General features: G+C 46.1%; 2 non-coding genes across 2 annotated transcripts; one reads left to right on the top strand and one right to left on the bottom strand.

The window, feature by feature from the left end:
* The first annotated feature begins 2,118 nt into the window (after positions 1–2,118).
* TRNAV-AAC (transfer RNA valine (anticodon AAC)) lies at positions 2,119–2,191 on the top strand. The gene has a single exon. It is a non-coding gene; the product is annotated as a tRNA-Val (tRNA).
* A 5,788-nt stretch (positions 2,192–7,979) lies between these two features.
* Positions 7,980–8,052, bottom strand: TRNAV-AAC (transfer RNA valine (anticodon AAC)). Its single transcript has one exon. It is a non-coding gene; the product is annotated as a tRNA-Val (tRNA).
* Positions 8,053–14,994: the final 6,942 nt, after the last annotated feature.

Raw genomic sequence — 14,994 nt, 5'->3', positions numbered from 1 at the left:
ACTGATTCGGTACGCATTTGAAGTATATAGACATGATTGCTCCGGACTGCACTTCGTGGAGGAAGGGTTTACCTCCATGTCCACGGTATGGTATGGACAAGTTCATTTGTTGTCTTGATTTCCGTTCCAATATTTTAGTAACTCAACTAACAAGCATACGCCAAGGTGTCAAACGCTGAATGAATGCAGTGACACGAATTTTTGGTACTTCGCCGTGTGGCCGATTCCCTGTGGCTCATTGCAGGTTCTCCTTAGGGGTGGATGCTACTTGGGCGATACTAAAGATGAAGGGTCACTCCAGGTCACAGAACAACAACGTACTAGCTGTACCTTGTGACAGGGTCTCTGCCGGCTGAAACTGGCATAAACAGTCCGAGTGGCGCTTATAAAACAGGGACGGTGCCCACTAGTGTTTGTGGAACTTGCAACTCGGTGCAGCCACCCCCGTAAATGAATGCAGCGTATGATTATAGGGGCGGGGGGGGGGGGGGCGAATGCATGGAATCGCAAGCAAGGCGATAGATTATAAGGACCAGTGGAAGCAACGGCTACTCAGCAGAGGGCAGGGATGGACGAATTAAAGCCGTATTTAGAGCCAATTAATCTTGAAACCTAAGACACTCTACGGGGAGTGGAGCTAGATGCCCAACAGGTCGTTCGTGGCCAATTCGTGTTATACGGATGTATCAGGGGAGAACCGTTCCACGGGCTCCTCTCAATATCATTATGTCCCTTACCTCAACCTTGTGCTACATCCCGAGCAGTGAAGTATCTATGTGTCTTACAAGGTACTGGCCAACCTCACACTTGCATCTAGTCTGGAAAGAGCACTGGGTGCAGCAATTACTGAGTGCAGTTTCTTTGCAAGACAGCCAGGTTACCTGAACATATGGGAACATTCCTTACATCAAATGAAAAGAGGATGAGCATAATGAAACAAGTTGTTGTCCTAAAACTACATTCAGTGGCCTTCTAAGGCGCCAGATCTCTTAAAAGATAATTTTTTAAACGTTCCAAAAGTTGCACAGCGTTGAAAAAGCAACTCACTGCTTAACGAATGTAGATAGCGCCCTAAAACCACCTTCAATGTTTTTGCTAGACATTAAAGATCCTGAAGGCTAGTTTTTCAGCTTGTTATAAAAAGTTGCCGAAGACTGCAAGAGTGATTTACGGTTACATGAAGCGTCATGGAGCTCCAGGATCACTTGCATTCTTCTCACAAGGCTTCCCACAAGGCCATAAACAAAATGTTGCCAAATATCTCAAAAACATTGCAAAGCGCAGCGTGCACCCGCCTGCAACGTACACATACATTTCGAAACGAACATTTGCTAAGGTGTTTTATGCTCCCGTACTACTTCCATGCGCACTTTTGTCCTGGAACCAACGTTGCTACCCAGGGATGGAAGTACGTAGAAAAGATCGGGAGGCTGAAAGCCAAACTTCAAAAGGAATGCCAGGCTTGGAAAGGAGACGGTCTTACTCTCTCACACTGAGGTAGGCGGATGAAATCCAGCATGCAACTAAATCGGACACCGTGATATGGGACAGGACGCTCTCCATACAGTGTCTGCGTGGAGGGCGCAGCGTATCCAGGCTTTGGTCCGGAGTAAGCCTCTGCACGGCCGGCCATGTGGTAGTTTTTAAGCGCTTGTGTAAGCTTACTTAACGTTTGGATTTGATTTCTCCTTTTAGAGTGTATCTGATGTCTTTTATTATGCGCATTTATCAAGGATTTAATTTCTAGACTATTAATTTTGGCCAATGGCCCCCGCAAGACGCATTGCATTTGGCGGGTTGCGAATGGGCACATGTAGCCGCGCTATATTCCCATTTGGATTTGTAGGGTACTTTTCCAGGGGTATGCCAAAACCATACTCAACTATTTGGAGCTGCGGGGTATCGATCCCCGTACCTCTCACATGCTAAGCGAGCGCTCTACCACTTGAGCTACAGCCCCGGTGGTTCTCAAATATGACGTCAGTAGTTGGCACGTAATGACTGACCGACTGGTCAGCCTTTACTTGAGGTGGACCAACTCCCGGAGAGCTGGTCAAGTCGAGGTCAGTCGGTCGGCTCCTGTCTCCTGATCGGCCGGCTCATCAGGAGCCGTCAGCTGTTTCCGTGGTGTAGTGGTTATCACATCCGCCTAACACGCGGAAGGCCCCCGGTTCGATCCCGGGCGGAAACATCGTTTAGCTTGTAGGAACGCTACGGTTGCGTAGCGTTCGCTACGTACGCTGTAGGAACGCTGTAGGAACGCTACGGTTGCGCAGCGTTAGCTACGGTTGCGTAGCGTTCCTATATAGTTAACAGTACATAGTTAGTTAGATAGTTAACAGTACATAAATTAGGATGGGATGACATCGCCCGTTTCCCATCACGATTTGTGCGGCATAATGCAAGAAGTTGGCATGACTAATGATCATTACAGAAATAACGCGGGTAATCGATTAACATAAGAATCGCACCATAGCCGAAAATGTGAATAAAAGTAAAGATGTTAGACTCACAGATAAATATGAATGGAGATTACGAAAAAGAGTCAAGACACGGACAAACATGATATTTGTTTCCGCAAACACGTCCATCACCGCTACCGCCATCTCTCGGCGTTGAAAAAATGACCCCATCAAGGCGGCATGATATAGTACATGGCCCGGACTTCATTGAGCTCGATGGAGGAACATTTCTCTGGAATGCCCATCACCTTAAGGCTACCGTGCAGTGACATCTCACTCGCCCAATTGTTCGACAATGAACTTCATGCTGTGGGCTGGGCCTTGAGGGCGAAGTCCTCTTGAACAAGCCAGCTAACCTTATCTTCATCGTCTCACCACCTGCTAGTTGTATCAGCCAGCTCTGTGATCGCAAGGCGATCCCTACTTTTTTATTGGTTTAGGCGACCATCGGACGATGTCACACTCATTTCTCATTGGTTAACATCACGTCATTTCTGTATCCTACGACCATGAATCAGTTCCGACGCGTGCCGTATAGAAGCTGTACCATTGGTGACCTTGAAGAGGCTCCTACTCTCGACGAGCTCGAAGACGCGGAATTACTGTCGGTTGTGTGTGTAAACGTTGTAGCGTGAGTGTTGGTGAGTGTAAGTGCACAGAAAACAGAAGCCCTGTTTGACAAGATCTCTCTTTGGTTCTCGCGAGAAAAACTGGCAGGAGCCAGGTCTCCACTATTATTAACTATCACGCCAACAGTTAGAAACCTGCTGCACCAACCGACCTCTCAGAACGGACATTACATGCATTCTGTTTTATTTTGGTTTTTACTCATTACTTTGCAACAGTTAATTCATGTCACCTGAACAGAACCCCTTCATTCATCGCTTCCCCCTTTTCAAGTTGGTGATATTTTTATTCCTGGTCACGTGGAATCTGCGCGCACCAACCTTACGGACACGCCCAGAAGCAGCACAACCTGAGTGGCAAGCGGGTAACCGGCCCTCGCGATTTTCCAAGCGGGCAAATACATCTCCCGCGCAATCCGATTTCCACGCCTTTTGACAGAAACATTTTGATGCCATGTTTCATGGCATAAGCCCCGACGTCTCTGTCGATATGTAAACCCTAAAATTCACGATTTGGAGCTGCGGGGTATCGATCCCCGTACCTCTCACATGCTAAGCGAGCGCTTTACCACTTGAGCTACAGCCCCTGCTGTATCCCAAAATGACGTCAATAGTTGGACGCCATGGTTCACCGACTGGTCAGCCTTCACTTGAGGTGGACCCGCTCCCGAAGAGCTGGTCATGTCGAGGTCAGTCCGCCGGACCCTGTCCCCCGATCGGCTGGTTTGTCAGGTAGCATCACCTGTTTCCGAGGTGTTGTGGTTATCACATCCGGCTGACATGCGAAAGACACCCGGTTCGATGCCGGGTGAAAACATCGCGCAGTCTGTAGAAACCCCACGGTTATAGTTCAACACCAGCACAAAAGAGTCAACATTAGATACATTGTGTGTGTACGTACCGACCTGATTTCCCCATGGAAGGCTAGCGCAATGCAGGACAACGGATGTTCTGGGTTTTTTCTCTCAAACGTCCCAAACTTTTCCAAATTCTGTTTCTTGGAATTCCAAATAGTTCCAAAGTTCATGTTGTCATTTGCATGAACAAGGGCAAATAAAAATGCTAGATTTTTAGGCGGCCGATATCATACTGTCGTGGTCCAAGTTTCTATGAATGTCAGCTTAGTTATTTTCAACACAAATTGATTTTAAAACATCAGAAAGCTGTCCAGAAGCCACATTAACCAACCAAATCTTTTTAACATGGGATCAAAAGTTTCATCATAAAAGCCATCGACAGAAAGAGCATCGATGTTAATGACTACAGGACAGCCTACGAAATTCATTGTTTACCTAGTTGCAATTTGTTGGTTCTGACTGTTCAACTAAGCTGCCGTCGTCGGGCTTAAAGGAAATGTTTGCATAAGAAATGTTTCAACTTTGTGTTTTCAATTTTGTGTTTTCAAATGTTTTCAAGACTGCCGTCTCGGCAGTCCTGAGCATAAATCTAAACACTAGCCTGGGTGGCCGGCTAGATACCCTTCGCTGAGGTGTGGGGTCAATCTGACCCCACCCTCCTCTGAAATCTCGGGAACCAGGTAAGCTAGAGACACGGAATTTGCAGGGCATGTTGACCTGTACGTGAATGCACTTCGGTCAAAGTTTGATGCTCCTAAGTCATCACCTTTGGGTTAAAGAAGGTCAAACATGGTCAAATTCCAGGTTGGTTTCCAAAGTGTCTCCAGAACCTAGATAACTATTTCCATGCAAAAGGTAACACGCTTATTTAAGGTCAGTGACATTGTTTGACCTCTTGAAGGTCATGGTGACCACAATCATACAATACTGCTCTGCGTTTTGCATTTTAATAAGCAAAAAAGACCACGCCAGGAAGTATGTCTCTAAAAAAGCAAAGCGTTGACCTGGATCATTTCAGATCAATGACCTACTCTGACCTCTAAAAAGTTCATGAAAGATGTATAATGCGGTTCCTGCCTTCAGTAAATTCGAAATCAGCACCAGACTACCCCTTACGGCAAGCCCTAGAACAATAAAACAGGTTGGTTTTCACCTTGGTCTGGCCTTCATACCTGACTTTAGGTCAGCGCGATTTGCTTATTCAATACTTGTGTTGCCTAAGAAAGCATCTCAGAGATGTATGGCTTCGTCTAACATTCCGTTGTTGCATCAGATTGAACGATTTCCTAGAACCTGACTTCGCTGAAACCATGGCCTGACTTCAACCTGCCATACGTCAGCGACCTTACAAGGTACATCTATCTTTGTTATAGCAAACGATCCGCTATTCAGTTGTCGACAGCTATGCAAAATGTGGTGCGGCTGCGCCGCGGCGTTCGGAAACCATTCCGGAAAAAACCTTTGGGGGGACAGTTTGATCCCCACCGGAGCACATGTTAACGGTCACTGAATGTCACGCGTAATTTAAGCGTCATTCATTATCGGAGCTAAAACACCCTTTAAGATATCCCCCCTTGTTCAGGGAGCCCTGTCGTCATTAACGAACCAAGAAGCCTAAATAACCGCATCATTCTCGGGTAGCTTGCAGGTGCTGCTCCTGGACCCTGTTTGACTGATGTTTTGAAAAGATCTCCATAAGTTAAGCGGAACCAATGACTTGGAAGGCCAAAGCGAACCAATGACTTGGAAGGCCATACTGAGTCAGCAACACGGCGTGGAACCGAAAAATGCATGTTGTTGCATTCATCAAGCGTTTGACACCTAAACGTATGCTCGTTAGTTAAGTTACTAGAATACTGGAGTGGAAATCCAGACAACAAATAAACTTGTCCATACCGTAGACATGGAAGTCAATTCTTTATCCGTGCAGTGCAGTCAGAAGCAATCACGTCTATATGTTTCAAATGCGTCCTGAATCAGTTAGGTTAACGACCGGTAATGAGAAAATCCGTTCCCTTGCTGACAATTCTAGTAGACTTTTGTAGCGATCGCGTTTCGAATGATTTACTGAAAACTTACTGAGTTTGAAAACAAATAAGATAAGCAAGTGCGCTAACCTGCCAATATGAACCACCGGGTTTTGGAGTGCGCTTTCTGACCTCGATGTGATGCATTATGCGAAACCGTTGGAATAGAGTGATCTTCAATGCGCAGTCAATGTTCAAAAATTGCTTCAGAACTATGCGCGTCGCAAAAAAACAAACAGCCAAGTATTTAATAACTAAGTCAGTGCTGCCTTATTTCATTTTTGGTGAAGACTCATGGTAGCTCCTAAATGAACTGACCGGTAATGTAAAATGCGCCGCAATGTATGTTATTTTCCATTAATCTGTATCAAAACAATTCACATTGCAAGCAGCTAACTATTTTGGGCCATTTCGAGAAAAAAAACAGAACGTCCGTTGTCCTGAATTGCGCCAGCTTTTCATGGGGAAATCAGGCCATTACGCCCAAACACAATGCATCTAATATTGACTCCTTTGTGCTGGTGTTGCACTATAACCGTAGGGTTCCTACGGACTACGCGATGTTTCCACCCGGCATCGAACCGGGTGTCTTTCGCATGTTAGCCGGATGTGATAGCCACAATACCTCGGAAACAGGTGATGCTACCTGACAAACCAACCGGTCGGGGGACAGGGGCCGGCCGACTGATCTCAACCTGACTAGCTCTCCGGAAGCGGGTCCACCTCAAGTAAAGGGCGACCTGTCGGTCAGTCATGGCGCCCAACTATTGACGTCATTTTGCGGTACCGCAGGGGCTGTAGCTCAAGTGGTAGAGCGCTCGCTTAGCATGTGAGAGGTACGGGGACCGATACCCCGCAGCTCCAAATTGTGAATTTTAGGGTCTACATGTCGACAGAGACGTCGGGGCTTATGCCATGAAAAATGGCACCAAAATGTTTCTGTCAAAAGATGTGGAGATCGGACTGCGCAGGACATGCATTTCCCCGCCTGGCAAATGGCGAGGGGCAGTGCCCAGCTTGTCCCTCGGGTTGTGCTGCCTCTGGGCGCGTCCGTAAGGTTGGTACGCGCGGCTTCTACGTGACACACACACACACACACACACACACACACACACACACACACACACACACACACACACACACACACACACACACACACACACACACACACACACACACACACACACCACACACACACACACACACCACAACCGACAGCGATTTTGCATCTTCGAGCTCGTCGAGAGTAGGAGCCTCTTCAGGGTCACCAATGGAACAGCATATATACGGCGCACGTCGGAACTGATTCATGGTCGTAGGGTAGAGAAATGGCGTGATGTTAACCAAGGAGAAACGAGTGCGACATCGTCCGATGGACGCCTAAACAAGTAAAAATTAAGACATCGCCTTGCGATCACAAAACTGGCTGATGTAACTGGCAGGTGGTGAGATAATGAAGATAACGGTTAGCTGGCTTGTCCAAGAGAACTTCGTCCTCAAGTCCTAGCTCACAGCATGGAGACCATTGTCGAACAATTGAGCAAGTGCGAAGTCACATGGTAGCCTTAAGGTGATGGGCAATCCAGGGAAGTGTTTCTCCAACCAACTCAATGAAGTCCGTGCCATGTACGATGTCATGCCGCCTTAATTGGGTCATTCTGATTTCAACTTGCCGAGAGATGGATGGCGGCAGCGGTGCTGGACGTGTTTGCGAAAACAAATATCGTGTTATTCGTGTTTTGACCATTTTTCATAGTCTCCATTCATATTTTTCCGTGAGTCTGACATGTTTACTTTTATTCACATTTCGGTCGCGGTATGATTCTTAGGTTAATCGAATACGGGCGTTATTTCTGTAATGACCATTAATCATGCCTAACTTCTTGCATTATGTAGCACAACACGTGATTGGAAACGGGCGATGTCATCCCATCCTAATTTGTGCACTGTTAACTATCTTTATGTTGGTCTTGTATAACAACCGTACCGTTTCTACAAGCTAAACTATGTTTCCGCCCGGGATCGAACCGGGGGCCTTCCGCGTGTTAGGCGGATGTGATAACCACTACACCACGGAAACGGCTGATTGCCCCTGATAAGCCGGCCGATCAGGAGACAGGAGCCGACCCACTGACCTCGACATGGCCAGCTCTTTGGGAGTTGTGTGTGTGTCCGTGTGTGTGAGTGTGAGAGAGCAGGGCCCACTCCCTTCCAAGCCTGGCACTCTCTTCTATGTTTGGCTTTCAGCCTCCCGTTTTTGTGTTTTTACGTACTTCCATCAATGGGTAGTAACGTTAGTTCCACGACAAAAGGCCGCATGGAAATAGAACGTGAGCGTAAAACACTTCCACAAATGTTCGTTTGGAAATATATGTGTACATTGCAGGGTTGCGCGCTGCTTTGCAATGGTTTTGTGAAATTTGACAGCATTTCTCTTTGGCTTCGTAGGTGCGTGCTTCGGGGCTTGTGAGAAGAGTGCAAGTGATCGTGGAGCTCTGTAACGCTTCGTGTTGCCGTAAATCACTGTTGCAGCCTTCTGCAACTTCGCAACGAGCTGAAAAATTGGCCTTGAGTATCCTAACGTGTAGAAAAACTGAAGGTGGTTTTAGGGCGCTCCCTATATCCGTTAAGCAGTGAACTGCTTTTTCAACATTCTGCAACCTTTGCAGCAGTTTCAAAATCCTCTTGTATGAGCTCTTGTGCCCTAGAAGACCACTGAAGGTAGTTTTAGGACACTGACTCGCTTCGTTATGTTCATAATCTTTTCAATTTATGCTGGGAATATCCTCATATGTTCAGGTAACCTAGCCGTCTTGCAAAGAAATGCACTCGATGGTTAACTGCTCGGGATGTAGGGTGAGGTTGAGGTTAGGGACATAATCATATCAAGAGGAGTCCGTAGAATGTTCTCCGCTGCCACACCCGTATAACACGAATTGGATTACGAACGACCTGTTGGGTATCTAGCCTACTTCCCACAAGACGTCTTGGGTTTCGACATTACTTGGCTTTAAATACAGCTTTAATTCGTCTATCCCCACCCTATGCTGAGTTGCCGTTGCTTCCACTGGTCCTTAAAATATATGAACTTGCTTGCCATGCATTCGCCTCGTCCCCCGCCCTCTACAATCATACGCCACATTCATTAACGGCATCGGTTATCATCTTCAGCTCAACAATTTTGTCCTGCTAGTCTCCTCCATTTCACACGGTCGAGATGAAATTAAAACCTCCTCACCTCGACGTCATTTTTTTCACGCCAGGCGTTCGGGTTCAATTGAGTGAGGAGTAAAGGCGTATAACTATACGTCCTTTCTACCAATATAGGAGGCTCTCATCCCTAGTATCGCCCAGATAGCGTCCTGCCCCTGAGGAAAGCCTGTCTTCCCTAACAACAACCACAAAGCGACTTACTCGCTGGGATTACATGCCGTCTTTGCCGAGTGCGGCATGTTTCGCAGACGTCTTTACGAGAAACCTGTGATGATTATGAGTCGCACATTCCACATAGTCTTATGAGTACCGTTTGTGTATAATGATAGCTCCGCTGGCTGGCATCCCCTCCCTCCTAAATGGCACCAGCCTTTCACTGTAATCACTTCTGCCCTGAAGGTCCAATGTTCCGCCTCCTTGATTCGCAACGTTACCAATGTCGGCAAACATCGTGGTCATGGAAGCCCTGCATACATAGTCGTCTTGGGCCTCACACGCCCGCTAGGCTGTTACAAGTGTGTCCAGATTGCGCCGTTGGCTTATTTCTGATAGCCTGACAACGTTAAGAGGATGTTAATTTCCTTTAACATTGAAGAAGCCCTTCAAAATCCGAATTCATCACTACACCTTCACATCAAAAGCGCAATAATTTGTGACATTTGTTTATTTACGCGCTCCCCATTTGACCATCACTTTCAAATTTCGTGATCGATACATTGCACTTGAATCCAAGTCATAACATGGTTTATTAACAGGCTTATAATGCCCGGCTCAATAAAGCCCAGTTAATAATTTTCGGTGAAATTCACATGATTCGCACGGCTACTGACGCGTATGTCACACGATTTTATGTCACATCATGTCGTGTTGAAATGGTATGATGCCCGCAATTTCTGTGCGAAAACTCTCAGTGACTTAAATGCTGTATTCCATTGAGAACGTGAATTGGCCGTTACCAGCTAGTTGCGATATGATCTAGAGAGATTAGTTAGGACAATTTTTGGTCCGGCTTGGTTTTGAACGTAAGACCCTCAAATTTGGGACCCGACACGTTGCCGCCCTCGGCACGGAATGCGTAATGGGTGCTGTTTCTGTGATTGTAGGAATGCTTATCTTGCTTCGCTGCCGTCGTCGGGATTAAAGGAAATGGTTCACTTTTGAAAATATTGAGGTAAGAATTAGACGCGATGGAATAAGCTCGCCTGTAGCTATCAGAGTGGTTTAAGTGAAAAACACTGCTTCAAGCAAAGTTCCACTCCCCAGTAAATATGGTCCTCAATATTTCATCGTTTCACTGGGTCATGCAACGTCTGTATGAAAACAGAGGGCCTGCCAAACTGGCCGAGCGAAATTGCCACCGTAGTGCACGTTGTGGCTCACTTGTAGTACTTTAAATTGTCGAGGGTTGTCGTGCTAATCGACGCGTCGTTGAAGATTTCAGCCGATACATTTCATTTCACCCGATACATTCCGACTCATCGGCAATTGTATGACTTCACTAAAATTGACGGAAGGCTGTGGTCAGGAGATACGGGCTTATTTTACTCGCGAAGCGGCTGCTTACTGCGATGCGTATGGGTATTGATGTAGCTTGATGAGGGAAATGGCGCACATTGCACACCATTCTTACATCATCGGGCCGTTCTTCGGCAACAGCACGAATCTTTATGGAACCCCGGAATCGTTAATTGTCATGAGACACGTAGCTACTTGCTTGCAATGCGCACTGTTTTTATACAGATTTGATGGAAATAACGCAGATCACAACGCATTCTTTATTACCAGTCAGTTAATTTAGGACCTACCATGAGTCTTCACGAACAGATGGACTAAGAAAGCATTGATTCTGTGATTAAATATTTGACTTTTTGCGAAGCGCATAGCTCTGAAGCAATTTTGGAACAGCGAACGTGCATTGAAGTTCAATCTATTTCAACGGTTTTGCACAATGCATCACATCGAGGTCAGAAAGCTTACTCGAAAACCCGGTAGCTTATATGAGTAGGTTGGCGCAATTGTTTGTCTTATTTGTTTTCAAACTCGGCAAGTTTTCAATAAATCATTCACAACGCGATCGTTGTAAAAGTCTGCTGGATTTCCCAGCGAGGGAACGGATTTTCTCATTACCGGTCCTCAACCTAACTGATTCAGGACACATTCACCTAACTGATCCAGTACGCATTTGAAGCATTTAGACATGATTGCTTCGCACTGCAGTTCACGGAGAAAGAGTTTATTTCCATGTCTGCGGTGTGGACAAGTTTATTTGTTTTCTGGATTTCCGTTCCAATATGCTAGTAACTTAAAAAACCAGCGTATGCCAAGGAGTCAAACCATCAATGAATGCATTGACAAGCATGTTTCAGTTCTTCGCCGTGTGGCTGATTCATTATGGCCTTCCGGGTATTGGTTCGGTTCTGCTTAACTTCTCGAGACGGTTTCAACGCATCAGTCAAACGAGGCCCAGGAACAGCACATGCAAGCTACCCGAAAATGATGCGGTTACTTAGGCTTCTTGCTTCGTTAATGGCGACAGGGCTGCCTGAACAAGGGGATATCTTAAAGGGTGTTTTAGCTACGATAGTGAATGGCGGTTAAATTACGCGTGACATTCAGCGGCCGTTAAAATTTAATGCCCAGGACTGCCAAGACGGCGTAATGAAATCGGAATATATCGCCGAGCTTCAACTTGAATGGGATTTTCCAGGCAGAAATAAAGGCCGGACGAACTAAACAAAGTTTTCCCGGATGTCCTTGGTTTTGAAAGCGATTACAAACCAAGCCTTCTCCGCATCAATCATGCAATGCATAAAACCGTTTGCTTCGTGCACCCGGGGCGATTAAACGATGTGGAAAATTGCTGCAAAACAAATATTACGTGAGCACAGTGGAAAGGGGTAACGGTTCTGATTCAATTATCAGTTAGATCAATCAGATTTATCTATCTAAAGCAAGGAATGGCAGCCCGTGGTTAGAATGCATTGGGAATCATGCGAAGTGTTTAAAATTAATTGGCAGTAACGCCAAATCTAACGCAACCTTTAGCCGGCATTTAGATGTTGTTACATGTTAGTAAACAGTGTATTATGTCGCCTTTCAGCTGTGAACTAACTTCGGGTAAACTAAATCGCGCTTGTCGAAGCGTCAAGTTTATTATACCGACAAATGGTAACTATGACTATACTCCTGATCATTGATAGAGCGAACCCTTGACATGTACGAAAACCTGAGCTTTTCTTGTTTAGAAGCAGGTCATCGTTGCGCGTCAAGGAAACTACACTGAACTGGGAGGCATCCAGCACCGTAGGGTTGGGTGACGGTGTCATCATTGGCTTAAAGGAAAAGTGCAGAGACACGCAAGATATTATATCATTTAAAATTATCCTTAGAGCTATTTTGATAATAACAGTAACACATAACACATGATTATCTACATAGATTCGTGCAAGAAACGCAAGAGAGTGACTAAGTCTCATTTAGCATCATTACGACCGTAGGTTTTGCGCCGTGACAACCAACATACATACGTCATGTGCTGTGTTGAATCCAAGTTACTCGACATAATGAGCAAGCGTACGTTCACACAAACCAGAGTACCACAAAGGGATGGCTGATTCATAGGCGCAGTCATGTGACTGGACTTTGTCGTGTTCAAGGTATCCATTTGATTAGATTATGACATGCTTGCCTGTTGAAAGTCACAGAAATAAGAAAGCCAACTCTGGTCTGGTGGACGTAGACCACACACCCGTTTAATGGCTCCAAAAGTTGGCTCACTGTAATGTGGTACTGTCTGCATCTGCTGGGCAGAAAATACCCACATTTATGGGCAATTGGTTGGTGATTCATCATGAAGGAGTAACTGGTAATGAGCTGGAACTGATAAACAATAGTACTATCCCTTATCGAACAGTTGACAATAAGTGCCAATTGGGGCACATGGCTGCCTTGAGCAGGTTCCTACTTGCAAAACGGTACTATGTTTTTCACACATCCTCATGAGTATGCCCCATCCCCTTTTTCGATTCTAATTTGGAGAAGGGACAACAGCTTTATTAGAATGGAGCCAATAAACTAAAAATGTTGGGCATTAACACTAAGAGTATCTTAACTAACATTTGCACGTTATCGTCGATTTGGTGGGCTGAGTACTTCACCATGGGAGATTCAGCTCAGGACAGACGCAAGGAACCGTAAAGTACTGTCGATGGCTATTGTACCATAAGGACGAAGCAAGATAAGCATTTCTACAAGTCACGGAACCAGCACCCATTACCATTCCGTGCCGAGGGCGGGAACGTGCCGGGTCCCAATTTGAGGGGTCTTGCGTTCAAAACCAACCGGACCAGATATGTCCTGACTGTTCTTTCTAGATTATATCGCACTAACTGCTAAACGGCGAATTCACGTTCTCAATATAATACAGCATTGAAGTCACTGAGAGTTTACACACAGGAATTGCGGGCATGAATACCATTTCAACACGACATGACGTGACATACTATAGCGTGACAACACGCGTCAGTGGGCTCGTGCGAATCATGTTGGTCACTGGAAACTATTATTTGGGCTTTATTGAGCCGGACATTATTAGAATGCTGCTAAACCATGTTATGACTTGGTTCGAAGGCAATTGTATTGATCACGAAATTCGAAAGTGATGGTTAAACTGGGCAGCGCGTAGATCAAACGATGTCACCAATTTAGTGAGCTTTTGATGTGACGGTGTGGTGTACCAATTCGGATGTCGAAGGGCTTACTCGATGTTAAATCAAATTAACATCCTCTCGATGTTGTCAGGCTTTCAGAGGTAAACCACGGACACAATCTGGACACACTTGTAACAGCCTAGCGGGAGTGTGAGGTCCTAAGACGACTATGTATGCAGGGCTTTCCATGACCATGATGTTTGCCGACATTGGTAACTTTGCGAATCAAGGAGGCGGAACATTGGAGCATCAAGGCAGAAGTGACTACAACGAAAACTGGTATCAGTAAAGAGGGCGGGGGATTGCCAGCAAGAAGAAGCTATCATTATGCGAGAACGATGCCCATAGGACTTTATGGAAGGTGCGACTCATAGTCGTCACAGGTTTCTTGTAAAACGTTTCGCGAAAGATGTGCTCCGGCAAAGACGGCATAAAATCGCAGCCAGTAAATCACCCAGTGGTTGGCATTGAGGTGGCAGGCTCTCCTTAGGGGCAGGACGCCATCTGGGCCGATACTAAAGATGAAGAGCCCACTCCGGGCCACAGGACAACAACGTATTAGCTGTGCGCTGTTGTCATGCTTTTTGCCAGCTGAAACTGGGCATAAACAGTCCGGGTGGCTCTTATAAAGCAAGGCGCCCCACTAGACGTTGTGGAACTTGCGACCCGGTGCAGCCATGACATATTTCTAGTAAAGAAGTTTTCGAAAGATGCAGTGCTCGGCGAACGTGGCATAAGATCTCAGTCAGAAAATACCTGCGTAAGGACAGGCCACCCTTAGGGGCAATGACGCTGCCTGGACTTACGATTGAGAGCCTTCTGTATGGGCGGAAAGAACGGGTTGTTACACGTCTTTACCCCTTACCCCAAATGAACCCGAACACCTTGCGTAAAAAGCATGACGTGTCGAGATGAGGAGGAATTAACATTGCAAACATGCGTTCAAGGTTCACCAAACCCCACTTTGACAGCATATTGGGCAGCAATACTCCACCCGGACTGTGTGCCACTGGAGGAGACTAGTAGGACAAAATTCTGTAGCCAAAGTTCATAACCGATACCATGAATGAATGCAGCGTATGACTGTAGGGGTCGGGGGG

This window comes from Pollicipes pollicipes, unplaced genomic scaffold (assembly GCF_011947565.3).
Source record: "Pollicipes pollicipes isolate AB1234 unplaced genomic scaffold, Ppol_2.1 Scaffold_3087;HRSCAF=3621_pilon_pilon_pilon, whole genome shotgun sequence".
Lineage (NCBI taxonomy): Eukaryota > Metazoa > Arthropoda > Thecostraca > Pollicipedomorpha > Pollicipedidae > Pollicipes > Pollicipes pollicipes.
Note: the sequence above shows the minus strand (reverse complement) of the source record. Positions and strands in the feature narration are given on the sequence as shown.